Raw genomic sequence first — 18,868 nt, forward strand, 5'->3', positions numbered from 1 at the left:
TGTTTCTGTTTCAGGTATTGGGGTTGTTTGCTTCTTTGTTTCTGGCTCAATAAACATGAACCAAGAAGTAATCTTGTACTTTACACTTCGGGTTTTGTTGTTGTTGTTGTTGTTGTTGTCATAGTCAGTGTTACGCACAAGAATTCTTCCATTTTTCAAGTATGATGGGAGTCCCCAGGTATGTTTCCCATACATTTGGTCATGTCTCCTGGGTTTTTTTATATGAACTATTAAGTCCCTAATTGCATTATAATCATGAGTAAAATCTATAGTTATATCAGGTGCATATTTATTTATTTAGATTTGTACCTCATTAACTAAAGTTGGTGCTTACAGAATCTGGATAAATGGAAATGACTCAATGTCATATTTTTTTGGCCATTCTGAAAGGTAGGAAAGCACAGAATAAGTTAATAGGTCTCTGATGGTTCTTTTTGCCGTTCCAAGAACTCAAAGCAATTTGCTCTTTCGAAATTAAATTGTAAAGGTAGATAGGTAACGCTTGCTTTTTCAGAAGAAATAGAAGCAATTATTCTTTATTTAGAAGGGACACTCATTTCCATTCATAAATAACTTGAAAAAATATCAACCAGATTTTAAGCATGTGGCCAAGAAACACATGTTGCAGCCACTGAAGAAATAACCATATATTAAGTCAGCATTTTCAGAAGGCTTACATCTACTATATTCATATAAACCACCCTCCTAGGACACTGAAGTAGACACGGTTGGGTGGAGTCTCTGATTCCACCACTGGGAATGGGGCATGTTTTGGATGGATATGTACCATAATGCCAATTCATCATTGCATGGCTACTTCTGAAGAGGAAGTACCTCCTTAGAATAGGGTTTCGTTTCCACAGATGTTTAGCCCAGAGACTATGAGAGTCTGGCTGGATACAGCATTTGCAGAATTTTGTTTGGAATAAAAAGAAACCTCAACCCAGTTTATAAATTAGTCTTAAAACAAAAATCTTGAATTATAGGATACTCTGGCTCAAATTGCACTACAGGGTAAATAATAGCAGAGCAGATAAAGAGATAGATAATGCATCTTGAAACAGATACAGTATGTGAAAGAAACCCACACACTAGATCCTAGTTTTAATGCAAACCATCACAGTCTATGTTTTGGTAATACAAAGGAGGACTTGTTTCCATTCCAGGAAGATGAACGTTACTTAACTCCTGAATTTTCTAAATGGTAAAACAGTGTTAATCACCACTTATATGCACTGAAATGCCCATCATCGTGTGGTTGAATCTTTTGTTTTAAAAAAAGAGGGAATATGGCTCGATTGGATGAGATTAGGTTTGACTAGAGTCACCTGCACACTGCTTTTCACATAGTCACTTCTGCTGCTGTAAGGAATTAGTAACTTGTCCTATGGCAAGAAAAAGAAAGAGAACAGTTTAACATCTTATTCCATTTTATATAATGGCTTAATTGCTCATTCAGAGTAGTTGGTTACTACAGGACAGGAATGCTGATTCTCTCAGCAAAACTGAACATTTGTATAAAACTTGGATGATTTCACAAAGGCAGGTCATCTACACAATTAACAATTTCCAATGTCCAATCATTCAAACTGCTAATTGTTCCTTGAACAGGCATGGGAGATTAAAAAGCTCCCTCTGGGCCTTCAATTTCTTTAAAGGCCCAAAGAGAAGAGTGGTGCCTACCTGCCTTTTGTGCCTTTGGAAATCTCCCCACTAAATCCATATATAGGCTCCTAACACAATGGCCTGATTTTCAAAAGCGCTGAGCAGCCAGCAGCTCTCCTGGAAATCTTTCATTAACATTATGACCCTATAGAAGTGAGTAAAGGTTTGCAGGATTTGAGTGTAGATTTCAATGGGAGCTGCTGGCTACAGTTTTGAAAATCAGGCCACTTAGGTACCTAACTTTCAGCTCCCATTTTTGAAAACCTTTGCTGAAGTTTATTATTTATTAATGATTAATGATAATAATTAGTATTAGTATAGAAACATGTAGTTGTTCAGAAATAAATTCTAATTTTAAAATAGCATTTTGACCTCAAGACTAGAAGGTAAAGTTATTTTAAATTCTCAGTTTTCCATCACCAGTATAAAAATTAAAATCATGCATAGTTGGAATGACAAAATTCACCATTTCTTTCTGAAACAAATCTAGCAGCTTTCTTATGCACAGTCTCCAAGGCTCAGAACCACAGAGGGATTTAGGACTAGATTTACAAAGGGACTTAGGCACCTAAGTCCTGACATAAGCACCACTGGCACTCACAAAACTCTCACCCAGCTAGTTGCCTAACCCCGTAGATTCCTAAACCCACTCAGTTCCTACGTTTTTTGCAATAAAAGTTCCCTCAGGCTTAGGTTTTTGCCTTTGGGCATCCATTCTGCTGTCCAACTTTAGGCGTCTGGATGTGTCTCTCCTGATTAAGCCTCAGTGTTATCCACATACCCCAGAAAGATGGGTGCTGCTCCATCTAATTTGCCTGCAGGGATTGATCCAATAGGCATGCTTGGAGGCCCCCACAACTTCACCCAAAACACTGGGAAGGAGGCCCTCCCTCACAACTTTTAGCTCCCCTGGAATGTAGGAGATCCTTGGGTCAGGTTCCCCCTCTGCCTGATAAGACAAAGGGATTTGAACAGTGCTCTGCCATCTCTGCCACCTCTTAGGTGTGTGTCCACGTTAGCTAAATCATTGGGCCAGTGTGAGAGGGTAAGAATGACCATATAGCCTGCTGGGCAGCACACTCACAAGAGAGAGCCAGGCTCCAGTCTGTCTGCTCCAATAGCTCTCCAGTTATTCATATTCAGTGCAACAGCTTCAACAGGAGAGATGGAAGGGATCCCTCCACATCATATCAAACTGTCTGATAGCTCAGTATCATAGAATAATAGAATCATAGGATTAGAAGGGACCACAAGGATCTAGTCTAACCCCCTGCCAAGATTCAGGATTTGTTGTGTCTAAACCATCCAAGAGATCCAGCCTCCTTTTGAAAATCTCCAGCAAAGGAGCTCCTGAGGCAGTCTGTTCCAGTGTCCTACTGTTCTTACAGTTAGGAAGCTTTTCCTGAGATGCAGTCTAAATCTGCTCTGCTGTAGTTTTAATCCATTGCCCCTTGTCCTGCCCTGTGTGACAAAAAAGAACAAGTTTTCTCCATCTTTTATTATGGCAACCTTTCAAGTATCTGAAAACTGCTATCCTGTCCCGCCTCAATCTCCTCTTTTCCAAACTAAACATACCCAGTTCCTTCAGCCTTTGCTCATATGGCTTGTGTTCTAGCTCATTTATCATGTTTGTCGCTCACCTCTGGATCCTTTCCAGTTTCTCCACATCCTTTCTATACATTGGTGACCAAAATTGGGCACAGTACTCCAGCTGAGGCCTAACCAGTGCCGAATAGAGCAGTACTATCACCTTCTGTGACTTGCATGTTACGCCTCTGTTAATGCAACCTAAGATTGCATTTGCTTTTTTTGCAACAGCATTGCATTGCTGATTCATGTTGAGGTTGTGATTCACCACAATTCCCAGATCCTTCTCAGCAACCCAATTATTGCCCATTCTGTATTTGTGCATTTGGTTTTTCTTCCCTCAGTATAGCACCTTACATTTGTTATTGTTGAATTTCATTTTGTTATCTATAGCCCAGTTTTCCAATTTATCAAGATTCCTCTGAATCTTAGCTGTATCCTCCAAAGTGTTTTGTGTCATCTTCAAATTTGATCAGTATGCGCTACATCCAGGTCATTAATAAAGATGTTAAACAACACCGGAGCCAGATCAGATCCCTGTGGAACACCACTTGAGACCTCCCTCCAAACTAACATCATTCCATTAGTAGTCACTCTTTCTTGGTGGTTGTTAACCAGTTATGTATCCACCTAATGGTACTTTCACCAATCCTGAATTTCTCCAGCTTACTTATCAGAATGTCACATGGGACTGTCATGTGGGATTTGCTGAAGTCCAGGTATATTATGTCCACTGCATTCCCCTTATCCACAAAATCAGTTATCCTCCTTTCTCCCTCTAAAGCAGAGGTGAGAATTTGACCTGGGTTTTCCATGTGAGTGCTCTGACCACTGGGCTAAAAGTTATAAGGTCAGCCACTTCCTGATTTTCAGATTTTGAATAGGACCTGATCCAGTAGGCAGCCTCTGAGTACCTCATGGGTGAGATAGGCACTCCTCTGCCTAACTTCTCCTTCTTCATGGATCACACTGTGATTTTGGAAGAAACAGGCATCCAGATGCCTCATGTGAGGAAACAGTGCTCATGCCCAGAAACAGAAACCTCAGCACGTAGGGAACTTCTACTGCAAAAACTTAGACACCTATAGGGTTAGGGGACAGTTGAGCAGGATGGTTTGTGGATCACAGTGAGATACAAAAAAGAGACTTAGGTGCCTAAGTACCTTTGTGGATCTGGGCACAAGAACAAATCTTCAAAAATAGGAGTTTAAAGTTAAGCTTCTGTATAAAATCACCTAGTTTTCAAAGGTGCAGCGTACTCAGCAGCTCACATTCAAGTCAACTTTGGAAACTCGGGTGACTTGCTTAGGGGCCAAATAAAAGGTTTAAAAGTGTGGGTTTGTGGCAGAGAGAAGGGTAGAATCCAATTCTTCAGGGCATCATGGGAGTCCATTCCAGGCTCTGGAGGGGAGTGTTCTTTAGTGGACACAGATTCTTCTGCCTGTTTCCCCCAAACCTGATGCTTTCTGCCTCTTCCCATCAAACCTGTCCCGGATCCAGTTCTGTCTGTTCCCCCTTAGACCCACAATGATTGATCTGCCCCCAATAGCCCAGTGTGGGGTTGGTACACCCCATCACAGGCCTAATTCAGTTTCTAAACTTCATCTGCAAATGACATATTTTTACTTGCAGTATATAATGAGTAGAAAGAGAAATATTTTAATTAATTTTATATCACAATTTCACTAATAATATTTTACATTTATGCTGTGTAGCATATCTCATCTAAGGCTAATTGATGTTTGTTCCTGGAACGTTAGAGAAGATTTATCCACATTTCACAGTTAAAGAAACTGACACAAAGACTTGTTAAGTAATTTGGCCCAACATCACACAAGAAGTCTGTTGCAAAGCTTTTGATAATCTTGATATCTTTTCCTTGTAACATTTCACACACTTTGGGTTTATATGTATTAAAATTAAACTTCCTTTTAAAAAGCCAAAGATGGAAGAGACATTTTGCTGGCTTTGTCTTTTATGAGATTTTATATATATATCTTTATAGATATATAGATATATATACCTATTGGTGTTAAATACCACAATTTTAATTTTCAGACACATGGAAAAAGTTACTGGGCAAAATGATCACTTTTATTAGACTAATAAAACATTTTGGAACCAGATTCATCATTTCCTATATTTAATTCTTGAGGAAATTCAGCTGATGCTTTCAAGGTGAATAATAATGGGGTTTTGTTTTTGTTTGTTTGCTTTATATTGGGAGGATGGAAGATACAATCAGTCAATGGACCCAGAATGTTTGCAGATGTCAAATTAAAGGGGGTTATTAAGAAGGTCAGCAGCTGTGTTCTCTGGCGAACAGCTCATGTTGCTATGACCCTCTGTTTGTCCCTCAGAAAGCTAATTCACCAAATAATGAAGTGTATAAGAGCTGTTATGAAAAATGGTTACATTTTTCCTGTCAAAGGAGGTTACTATGATCAGTAAACTGACCAGCTGCAATATGAAACAAATAAAGCAAAATACTTCTTCCTGTAAGGCTATTCCCTTCAAGGAGCTGAACACACTCCATTTCCATTGACTCGAAATCTCCTAGCACTTTGCAGGAGAACACTCATTAGGTCCTCCCGGGGTTAGGCCCATAACCTGTAATATGCACTTCTGCAGGACAATGAGATGATGTTGTGGTGGATTTAAAGTTTTAACATGGGTTTAAATCAATCAGTGTAGCAGCTGCTCCAATCATGGTCAGAAACTCTGTTGCTATGATATATCCACTATCTGCTTCTTTATCATCTGCAGGTAACAAGGAATGCATATTAACCACGTGCTTTCTAGATAATTATTATTCTCACAGTTCAGGGCAACTTCACCTGTATTTCCCCTCCATGGCCCATCAAAGGCACCCAATCTTAGGTTTCTGGCTTCCCATCTGTCACCTCTCTTGGGCAGTTACACGTGTCTCTCCCCATCCTGACCAGGATATTTCCAGACTGCATAGCTCCCTACCGACACTGTAAATACTCCAGCAAAGTCAGAGTACCTGAGTAGGCCTGCTTTACTTTTCTCCTCAGAGGCTATAAATAGTGTAATTACCCACTGTTAAGTTACACACAGCTCTTTCAAAGCAAGCACTTCATTCTTAAGATGCAAACATTACAGAGAAAACATTAAAAACAATAAAAGAATCTACATGCACAAGGAACTAGGAGTACTTGTGGCACCTTAGAGACTAACAAATTTATTTGGGCATAAGCTTCTGTGGGCTAAAGACCACTTCATCAGATGCATGCAGTGGAAAAAATTAGGCTTGAATTAAGGACTGGGAGTGGATGGGTCATTACACAAAGTAAAAACTATTTCTCTGTGCTAATTTTCCCCCTACGGTTACTCACACCTTCTTGTCAACTGTTGGAAATAGGCCACCCTGATTATCACTACAGAAGGTTTTTTTTCTCCTGCTGATAATAGCCCACCTTAATTGATTAGTCTCATTAGAGCTGGTATGGCAACACCCATTTTTTCATGTTCTCTGTGTATATATATATATATATATATATATATATATATATATATATATATCTTCCTACTGTATTTTCCACTGTATGCATCCGATGAAGTGGGTTTTAGCCCACAAAAGCTTAAGCCCAAATACATTTGTTAGTCTCTAAGGTGCCTTGTTGTTTTTGCTGATACAGACTAACACAGCTACCACTCTGATCAGCTACCACTCTGATACATGCATAAGCTTACCAGAGATCACCGCAATTCCAACAAGGACTGAGGCAGATGAACAGTCCTTCAAATCCCACCAAGGGGGTTTTCTGCAATCAACAATTTGTAGCAGCTTTGGCTCAGAACAAGAACCCCATGAATCTGTGAGTCACTCTTTTACCCAGTGTGGACCTCTGGTCATGTCTTCATGTAACCCGTGATCAGCGGATAATGGGTTTCTCTTCAGGGCATAGCTTCAAAAGGTTAGTTCTGGAGGTGAAAAGTTGCATTCCCTTCCTCCCAAGTATTTCCTAGAAATCCCAATTAATTTTGTTTGTTTAGTATGTTGTTTCAAAGAGTCCTTTGAAGCTCATAACACATCCCAGGGTCTATGTTAGCCATAAAGAAGTTAAAAAAGTTTTAAAGAAGTTATATAAAATCCCACAATAATACATTTGCATTTTTAATAGAATGAACTGGTAAAATATTGTACCTGAATGCAATAAGGTTTAACTTAATTCAATAAAGTTTGGCTATGATATTTCATGAAAATGTCATATCTGTCATAACTACCTTTTGCGAAAGGATGTGATGCAATTTTCATATTAGTTTGTTCATAACACATGCTTTTCCATTACCACCATGGAAAAAGGGGTTAACAGTGAGGTGGCAAAATTTGCAGAGAATACAAAATTACTCAAGATGGTTAAGTCCCAGGAAGACTGCAAAGAGCTACAAAAGGATCTCTCAAAACTGGGTGAGTGGGCAACAAAATGGCAGATGAAATTCAAAGTTGGTAAATGCAAAGTTATACACATTGGTAAACATAATCCCAACTATACACATGAAATGATGCGGTCTAAATTAGCTGTTACCACTCAAGAAAGAGATCTTGGAGTTGTGGATAATTCTCTGTAAACATCCACTCAATGTGCAGCCGCAGTCAAAAAAACAAACAGAATGTTGGGAATCATTAAGAAAGAGATAGACAATAAGACAGAAAATATCATATTGCCTCTATATACATCCATGGTACGCCTACATCTAGAATACTACATGCAGATGTTGTTGTCCCATCTCAAAAAAGATATATTGGAATTGGAAAAGGTTCAGAAAGGGCAACAAAAATGATTAAGGGTATGGAACGGCTTCCATATAAGGAGAAATTAATAAGACTAGGACTTTTCAACTTGGAAAAGAGATGACTAAGGAGGGATATGATAGAGGCCTATAAAATCATGAGTGGTGTGGAAAAAGTAAATAAAGAAGTGTTATTTTCTCCTCATAACACAAGAATTAGGGGTCACCCAATGAAATTAATAGGCAGCAAGTTTAAAACAAACAACAGGATGTATTTTTTCACACAATGCACAGTCCACACGATGGAACTCTTTGCCAGAGGATGTTGTAAAGGCCAAGACTATAACAGGGTTCAAAAAAGATCTAAATAAGTTCATGGAGGATAGGTCCATCAATAGCTATTAGCCAGGATGGGCAGGGATGGTGTCCCTAGCCTCTGTTTTCCAGAAGCTGGGAATGTGTACAGGGGATGGATCACTTGATGATTACCTGTTCTGTTCATTCCCTTTGGGGCACCTGGCATTGGCCACTGTCAGAAGACAGGATACTGGGCTAGATGGACCTTTGGTCTGACCCAGTATGGCCACTCTTATGTTCACCCCATGTACCCTCTGTTTCCAGGCAATTAATTTTGCACAATGGGGACCAGATCTTTAGCTGGTGTAAACAGGCATAACTCCATTGAAGTCAATGGAGCTTTAACAATTTACAGTAGTTGAGGATTTTAGCAATGCTGAATGAGCCTACACAGTGCATTGTGCCAGTGCAACTTGTTATTTTAGTATGAGAACTTTATTAGGTCCAGTGTGTGCTACTAATTCCAAATTTTGCAATAATTATGTGTTTTTTATTTCCTTTGGATAATGGTTGTAAAATGATTTATGAGGCTCTGCATTTTACACCTGTCTGTCTTAGTTTTCCTTTGATGGGCTCCTGATGAGTGCTAAGTATCTCACCATCAATTTTTTCCTGCCAGAGTTGCCTAAATCATGCTTTTGGCTGTAAGCTCAGGCTTCCCTATAAGTTCTCCAATTCCTTGGCCAATCCCTCTTATGTCTGTGTTTTCTTGGCTGTTTACCATGCATATTTTTCTCAGTGCTTCTCCTCTGCCTGATGATGCTCTCTTCCCCAACTGCTGAACAGACAGAAGGCCAGCAACTAAAACTTCCTCCCTTCTCTTTTTTTGCCCTATTGACTGCTCAGCATTCTTATTCCTCTCAGCTCCTATTCTGCATGTTTGATGATGAGGAGAAGCCAAAGGGTCAAGTGAATGTGCTGAGGAAAGAGGAATCTCTCTCAGGTGGCCCCAAACACTAAATTGTGGCAGCAACAAGATCTGCCCCCTAACTGTCCACTCCTTGTGATGGTAGGCCTTGAGAAGAAGGGAAGAGGTGAAGGGGAAGAAGCCTAAGGGAGTCAAAGGTAGAGAAAAAAAGAAGAGACCTCAGGGAAAGAGAGATAGAGATGGGAAAACAGACACAGTACCTGTCAGCACCTGGATGAAGAGCAGTGTGCTTAAGATGAGATGATATTGGTAGGAAGAGAGAAGGATTTTGAAGAAATGTCTCCTCTATAACGTCTCCTTCTGTCAAGGACATCTGTTAATTTGCTTTACAGCCTCAAGCCCTGACTTAACTCCTCATTATTGTTATTAATGGCCAAAAAACTCTCAAATGTGATCCTGAATTTGGGCTCACTGACATTATGGCAAGTGTGAGTCTATAGATGATTTTTAAAGTCACTATAATGATGTGGTTTATAAAATGGACTAAACCCCTTGAAATGTTCTCCTAGCAGTCTGGAGAAACATTTAGGCTACAGCTGCATGCCTTTAACTATAGACTGGATTGGGCTGGATTTTTCTGCTTTGCAATAGCATATAAAAACAGATAGAAACCAGGGACCTGATTTGCCTCTCACTTACCTTGATGTAATCAGGAGTAACTCCCTTGATGTCACTCAAGTTACATCAGTGTAAAACTGCAGTGAGAAGAGAATCAGGCCCTAGCAGTTAGACTACTAGAGGCTTGAAACGAAAGGCCAGTTTTGTGGCTGCCCACCACCTTGCATTATCATTGAGGCATGAACAGACTAACTGCAATGTGAGTGTAACATGGTATCAAACTGGAATTCTCCATTCACTTATGGATGTGGGGGTGCAGATGGCTGTTTGTGGTACTCTGTGCCAGTAAGTGGATAAGTAAAGTGTTGCTGGGACAGTTCTTCTATATCAGATTGCCTTTCAGAAAGTAGGAAAGGATAAGGCCGGAGAAAAGGAACAGCTGATTGGAGAGAGCAAGAGATAGAATATGGGCGAAGGTAATTGGGAGGAGAACACTCAAGAAGTACAAATATATTAGGGTGACAAACTTGGGGGCTCAGACAAACCAATTGAACCTTCGAATCTTTAGAGGTAAATCAGTGAATATAAGAAATTAATATGAATGGGTATAAAAGGGAGCATCAGCCAATGAATCAAGTTGGGTCTTTGTTTTTAAAATAAATTGCCTTCAAAATGAAACTCATTCAGTATTTTTTTAACTATTTAGAGGAATTACTTTATCTTCTTTTTAAAAGGCAAAGAGAATATCCATACAGGTCAAAATGTCATCACAAGACCTGGATTTAATCAATTTCACTCTAGATATGGTTCAATTTAAATATTTTCATGGCAAACAAAAGATTTCATGGTTTGTATAACTTTCAAGGCATTGCAATTGACACTGGGATTTATAAGTAATATTTATAAGTTTGATGCAAATCTTTATCAGACAGAATGGTTTACATATGTTAAGTTAGTACGCAAGAGTGTCACGGTTTGGATTAAATTCTATCATCATAACACTTTTGAATCTTGATCCTCTGAGCCTATGACAAAAAAATGTTTTTCAGCCAAAAATATACATAAGAGATTTTCTTTGTTTTAATTATATAATCTGTACAACATAAAATTCTTAATGAATGTAGCTTCAGATAGGATTCTGTTTTGAATCTTTAATTCTTAATTTGTTCACTAGAGGGTCCCCTTTCCCTCTTATAACGTAGAAACACCTGAATAGCTCACTGTGTGCATTTAAGTTAGAATGCCAAATTTTCAAGTGTGTTTTTGATTTGCTGCTACTTTCAGTAAAAGGATTTATTTAGCACACTACTAAGCTTTTACTATTTGAATGCTTTCAGTTATAATTCTGCCTCTAAAATAAGGATATAAAATATCATCTTCTATTTCAAATCTATTCGTGTACAGATATAAATAGATCTCAAATCTCTTGTGCTTTATATATGAGTTCTTTACTGCTCAACAGAAATCTTATGGAAGGATGCACACTTGTGTTTAAGAGAAAAGCAGTACTGTTCTTGCTTTTAAGTTAAAAAAAATCAGTTTGTGCCATAGGATGGATTTTTCTGCCCTCTGGTGATTCTATGGATGAAAATGCTTATAGAAATCAAGTGGCTAAATATATATAGATTAATAGATAGCATATGTTTTGTTTTCTTTTTCAAATGTGAAAAATCTTCAATATATCTGGGCCTTAATTTTATATTTGTATTTATTTATTTAAGGATGATGGTAGGGGTAACTAGGTTATATAGATTGGTGGTAGTATTGGTGACTGAGAGGTAGAGTATATATGAGAGTGTTTGTTTGCCTGGTGGGGTGTTATTAGAGTACTGAGAGGTCTGTTATAGAGAAACACTACTGTTTAGTGGGGAAGTCCTTTGACTGGACATCAGGGATCTAGTGAAGTTCAAAATGGAAGAGTGGCAGATATCCCACCAGCCTCGATTTTCTACTTGGCAATTAGCTGGGAAAAGGGGGATGGGACCAGTTGATTGGCTGCTGTGTGCCCCACTTTGCTTATTTAAGCCAAGACCAGACTTTTTTTAAAACTCAGACTCTCCAGTTACCTATCCTAACCACCTTAGCAGGAGATTAGGATCAGTGCTGCTTATGATGTTGCAGGCCTGCTTTCAGGGGTCAGGAAGAAATTTTTCATATTGGGTCAAATTGTCATGTAGTATAATTGTGGAAATACAGGCAGTGCATAGCTGGTCTAAGAGCTCATTGACAAGGGGGAGCAGTTTCATATGGTCACCTTGTTCAGGGCCTAATAGTTAATACACCTCCGTAAAGAGACACCTTTCTCCTTGACAAAAAAGATTAGTGTGCCCACCAGGGATGCAGGTACAGACGGAGAGCCCAAAGTTTGGGTTCAGAGAGGGCTTACATCCAACCGAATTGTATATCAGCTTCAGGCTGGAGGTAGATTGGGTAATTGTAAGACTGATGCAGGGACAGGATAGCCGCCTTTCCCTGGTTGTCAAAGACACGGTAATTGTAGGGAATCTTGGCCATGGCAGGTGAAACTTCAAGGGGGTTTGAGTATCCTGGTGGTCTTGCTGCCTGAGGATTGGGATCTTCCAGTGGATGACATGAATTACAGAATGTACTGGTCTGTTTCTCAAATCATGGGAGGCAGGGTAGCTGGCAATGCCAGGAGTATAGGGTCCCCTTCTGCCAGTGAATGAGGGCATCCTGGGGTGGAAAGCCAGCACATACCTAGGATGATGGAAGCATGTGGGGGCAGATTAACACAAATTGGAGGGTTTCCTGGTGGCCCGAGAGGATAATAACTGTTACTGCAAGGTCTGTTGGATTACAGGTCCCAAGAAGAGAAGAGACCCATCCATAGTTTCAACCAAATCTGGAGGGTCCTTGCATATGGTTGGGAACTACATAGGTCTTAGCAAAGTTTAAATCCATAAAGTTACCTGAAGTCCCCGAATCAATTAGGGCCTCCAAGATGGCTTCGGATCTTACTGGTAGTTGAATTAATAAAGGTATTTGGAATTGCACTGGAAACTGACTCAGGGGTCCTGCTTGCAGTCTGTGACCCATGAGGACTACAAACTACCAAGGGAAGAGACAACTAGCTCAGCCCAGACCCACTCCTCAGGGCTGGGGACCTGTTCCCGGTTCCCTACCCTGGTTCCACCTGAGTCTTTGCTGGACACATCAATGCAAGATTGCCAGGTTCCCCACAATATAAGCACAAGCCAAACACCTGAAGCTGGTGCTTCTCTGTGTCTCAGAGGTACAGGTGAACCTGATTAGCTTGCACAAGCTCTGATGCCAAGGAAGACCTGCGTGTTTGGGGTGTCATGCAGAGTGAATGGTGGCCTCCAGAAAACTGAGGTATGCTCATGATGCTGCTCCATGAGGCAATCACCGAATTTTATGCATAAATCAATCAGATTACCCAAACTGGATGGAGGTTCCACCCATGCAAGCTCATCCATTATATCCTTATTTAACCCCTGGTAGAAATGGTGGTACAGGGCCGCCTCATTCCACCCAGTGTCAGAAGTCAAGGGAAGAAATTCAGCAGCAGACTTGGCAACAGACCTGCCTCCCATCTGTAAGTCCTGTAAGGTTACTACAGAAATCCACACAGAGTTGGGGTCATCAAAGATGATGGACATGGGTTAAATGAATTCCTCTAATCATTGCAACAGGAGGCTGGACTGTTCCAGGAAAGGGAAAGCTCAGGCCAAGGTACTCCCAGTCAAACTTAAGATGAGCCTCACGCAGGCCTGATCTGTAGGGAATGATGAGGGGCATAGTAGGAACAGGAGCCCACATTGACTCAGGAACCCCTGAAATTTGTCCCAATGTCTATACTTGTACCTGCAGGTTCTGGACAGCATCCAACAGTTCCACTGGCACCTTAGTAGGGTCCATGCTAGTGCTGAGGAACCCTGGTCCCAATTTTAGGACTTTTTAATCTGTCGGGTGACCAGGACAAGGGCAGTCTAGCCTAGTGGTTGGAGCAGTCAGGAGCCAAAGTCAAGGATTATACTGGAGGACAGGAATGGGATACTAGAGCCAAGGGACAAGTCAGAGTCTGTAGTCAGATGCCAGAGCCCAGGGTCAAAGCAGAGGGCAAGAACTGGAGGAATCAGGATAGCAGGCAAAGAGGGGTTCAAGGCATGGGCAGGATAGAGGTAAAACAAGAGGAACATGGTAGCAGAGCAGGCACAGTGGTAGGCATGAGCATTCAGATGCCAACGAGCTGGCTTAAGAGCTAGGCTACTGACTTCTGCAGCCAATCAGGTGGCATGGCCAGTCAAGCAGCCTGCTACAAGCCAGCTGTACTGATGAGGCTGCCTGGAGATGAGCTTTGCTACAGGCCCTGATTCATAGTGGGTTATTTCCTTAGTTGGTATAAATCAGCCAATGCAGCTATGCCAATTTACCTCAGAGGAGGATCCCCTTAACTCAAATTAGGGAAGGAGAAATTAAATGAAATCTCTAACTCTATTCCACATCCAACTGACACTTTTGGCACCAATTTGAGCACACGCACACACACCCTTCATGTTTTAAGGAAATGTATATAACATGGATTGTTTTCCAAATTGTTTTGTTATATGATCAGCTTTACAAAGTAATGGATGGAAAATATGCAACTCCCCACATGTTGTTGCTAGAACTAACCACGGTGGACAAACAAATCCAACAACACCCACTTGAGACAGGATTCCATTACTCGGTCCAAATTCATGCTGAGTCCCAACTCTCAACGCCATAGAACCTCAGTAAATAGTTTAGGTTTGGACTCCTTGGTTAGTACAGCAAGTTAAAATAGTGATAGAAGAGTTGTCAGACATGAGGCATTCACATTCCCACCGTGGTTAGCTTGGAAACGGTAAGATGTTAAAATGGAGCACACTGTAGAGAAAATTTGAGTTCAACAAATTCTATTTTTGTTTTCTGATGGGGTTGTTAGCGGCTGAAATCAGAAGTCATGTAGAAAATTGTGGTGTTAGTTAGACACCTTCACACTCATTCAGGCTATGTCTACACTACGCAGCTTTTAGCGACACGTCTGTGCCGCTACAGCCATGCCGCTAAAAGGCTCACAGTGTAACCGCTGTTTGTCGGCAGGAGAGAGCTCTTCTGCCAACAAAGAGCTGTTCACACTGGCGCTTGTTATCAGCAAAACTTTTGTCTTTTGGGAGTGGGTGTGTTTTTTAACAGCTCTGCATGACAAAAATTGTGTCTTTCACTTGCCAGTGTAGACAAAGCCTCAGACACTCCAGAAGTTGCTCATACCAACTCTATCCTTATGTAACCCTTCTGCCCATCTAAGTTGGCAGCAACAAGGGCCGGGTTCTGTATCTAGGGGTTCCGTTTCAATAACACAATGCAAAACCGGCTCGAGCCCCCACCCAGTGACCTGGGACAATTACATACCACCCCCTGGGCGCCTCTAAGAGGCAATACTTCCCCTCTCGCAAGCACGGAGTCTGAGTGTAACAGAAAATGTTTAATAACATGAGGTAAACAACATCAGCATTAAATTGGAAAAACACCAGAACTAGAGTTCTTAGACCAAACCATGAGCGAAGACCCACCCCAGCAAATTGGGCCGTGTCCTCTCCCATTGGTTCTTGAAACCAGCGACCCAAGAATCACCAAAGTCCCAAAAGTCCGACAACCCCCCAAAGTCTCTGTCCATGATCAGTGCAGCCCCAGAGTTCAAAAGGGGGGGTGAGCAGGGTGTTAAGGGGCACCTTACGTGATCCGAGGCCAACCAGCTGCTTCTCCGTGGGGTTCCACCGCAGCCTTCACCACGAACTGCTCCATTCCACCCGCAGTCCCACTCCTGCCGTCCCACGAACTGCTCTGGCAGCTGCTCCGCTCCGCTCCGCTCACCGACCTGTGAGCCGCACCGCTCCGCTCCGCTCACCGACCTGTGAGCCGCGCTGCTCCGCTCCGCTCACCAACCTGTGAGCCGCGCCGCGCCGCTCCGCTCACCGACCTGTGAGCCGCTCCGCTCCAGCCGTCCCTTGGGCCGCTCCCACAAGGCTCTGCTCTGCTCGCTGCTCCTCCAGCCGTTCCGCTCACCGACCTGTGAGCTGCTCCGCTCACCCCCGCTAAGCTAAGTTAGCTTAGCAATATAGCTTCAGGCTCCCCCACTAGTTAACACAGCCTCAGTGATCTCAGCTCTTAAATAGCTTTAGCTCTTTTGTGATTTCAGCTCTTAGTGATTTCAGCTAGTAGTAGGGGAGCCCCAGTGCAGGTGCACTATTGGCCCAAAGTGAACTCAGCTCAGCAGTCTGTAACTAGACTCCTAAGGGAATCAAAGTTAGCTCTGACATTCAACAGTGAAGAGAGGAGGAGGTGCAATTGGTGTTTCAGGCCCACAAAAGGGACCCACACCACCAGGTACCAATACCTGTCCCCATCCTCTCTCAATTCACTGGGTTTTGTAACCCATGCCCCTTGACAAGCAAATGCTACCTAGGTAATGGTGAATGACTCACTCAGTCCTTCTGTCATACAACAGTTCCACTGGCCTTGATTCACAGAATCAGGGTAACAAAACTTTATTCTTCCTGCCCCAATAACAGAGAAACTGGGGATCCCACACCAGCCAAAGTAACCACTTTGAGTTGCTGTGGTTTCATGCCAGGCGAGTGGGTGTGCCTATGCAAACAAGATCAGCCCCTGGAGTTCTTTTCCACACTCGCCATAATTCACCACCAGATGTCAGGGTAGAGCTCATCCTGACTCTGCTTACACTTATTTACTGGGACCTTAGTAGGCCAAGGAGCTTAGCAAAGGCATAAATGGAAGACACTCTCAATCTATTTTAATTTACACCCTTTTATACCTAATTCCAACTTCTGGATGTTTAAATAATATCCAATTAGGCTCCTTTCTGCATGGGCAGAACAGATCTAAGGGAATTGATGGCCTGGTCTAGACTTAAAATTCAGGTTGGTATAATTATGGTGCTCAGGGGAGTGAAAAATCCACATCCCTGAGCACAATAGCTACACCAGAGGTGGGCAAACTACGGCCTGGGGGCCACATCCGGCCTTCCAGACATTTTAATCTGGCCCTTGAGCTCCCACTGGGAAGCAGGGTTTGGGGCTTCCCCCACTCTGATGCTCCAGCTGGGGAGTGGGATCGGGGTCTTGCCCCATTCTGCATGGCTCCCGGAAGCAGTGACACACACCCCCTCCCGCTCCACATGCTGTCCCCACCCCAAGTGCTTGCCCCCACAGCTCCCATTGGCTGGGAACCACAGCCAATGGGAGCTGCAGGGGTGGCGCCTGAGGACAGGGCAGCGCGCAGAGCCATCTGACCGTGCCTCTGTGTAGTAGACAGAGAGAGGACATGCCACTGTTTCTGGGAGCTGTTTGAGGTAAAGACCGCCCAGAGCCTGCCCCCTGGCCCCCTCCCATGCCCCAGCCCTGATCCCCCTCCCGCCCTCCAAACCCCTCGGTCTCAGCCCAGAGCACCCTCCTTCATCTCCAGCCCCACACCAGAGCTGGCACCCCCAGCCAGAGCCCTCCCACCCCCCAACCCACAATTTCATGAGCATTCATGGCCCGCCATATAATTTCCATACCCAGATGTGGCCCTTGGGCCAAAAAGTTTGTCCATCCCTGAGCTACACTGACCTAATCACTAGTGTAGATGCAGTTACACTGATGGAAGAGGAAGAGAGTTGAGAGTTGCTCGAGGAATTGGAGTTCCTATATTGATGGAAAAATCCCTTCTGTCACTGTAGGAAGTGTCTACACCACAGTGCTAAAGCAGCATATCTTTAGCACCATAGTTATGCTGCTGTACAGCCCATCGTGTGGACATGACCTATATGAATTTAAGAGAGTAAAAAGGTCTTCATGAGGGTCGGGTATGCTACATATGCTATCTTAGGCTATGTCTACACTACCATGGTAAATCGACCTATGCTACACAACTCCAACTATGTGAAAACGTAGCTCGAGTCGATGTACCTTAGGTCGAGTTACCACGGGATCTACAATAGAAGAAACTTTCCCATTGACTTATCTTAACTCTTCTCGGCAGGGGGTAGAGTACAGGGGTCGACTGGAGAGCGATATGCTGTCGAGTTGGCGGGTCTTCTTTAGACCTACTAAATCTACCACCGGTAGATCGATCTCAGAGCATAGATCCTGGCTGTAGTGTAGATGTAGCCTTATTTGTCACTACTGCATTAGGCCTCTGGTGCTGAGTTTTACTCACCTCTTCATTGTTAGCAGCTATCTCCTTATCTTTCAAACACTGTATCACTTGCCCTCCTTACCTATGCCATTCACCTACATGCTGCAAGGGATAGGCACTGTGTCTAGCAAGTACTTGAGCTCAGTGATCAGAATGCCCAAAAGGGTGCCAAGCAGGAGTTCTGGTAGGTTTTCTTTGGCAGATGACTATTCATTAAATGTATACAGAGAACATCAACTTCACATTGCATACTCAGCCTGTGGAATTCACCGCCACAGGTGGTATTTTTAAAAGGCAGGGCAGTGTTATGACCACAGCACTTCATACATGTTAAAATAAGGGTAAATCAAATGTTATGTTTCAGGGTGTAAATTGATCATGGTATTTCTCCACATTCACAGTATTGCATAATTCACTGGATGCTTGTGTAGGATATTCACATTTGTCAGAAGTCATGGCCATATTTAGAGGCATGATACCACTCTTGATGCACTAAGGAATGGTCGTCCAGTATGAAAATCTTATTTTCCTAACATATTAACATAAATTAGCATGTTATTCATTGTGGTGAATTCCAATCACTGCTGACCAGGGCAGAATTTGAATCAGTCACTAAGAGCTGAAAGGATGATTCCATATCCTGAACCATTACAAGTCCACTGAACTACCTAATCTTTAATATTAATCATATGTTAATTTTTATCAGCATGAGAGAAAAATCATTTTTATGAAATTAACTGTGGTCTTTGCAGGATCATGCTTTCCACTTCAACCCTACAAAATATAATTCAAAACAACATTTGAGACAGTGTG

Source organism: Trachemys scripta, chromosome 1 (assembly GCF_013100865.1).
Source record: "Trachemys scripta elegans isolate TJP31775 chromosome 1, CAS_Tse_1.0, whole genome shotgun sequence".
Lineage (NCBI taxonomy): Eukaryota > Metazoa > Chordata > Testudines > Emydidae > Trachemys > Trachemys scripta.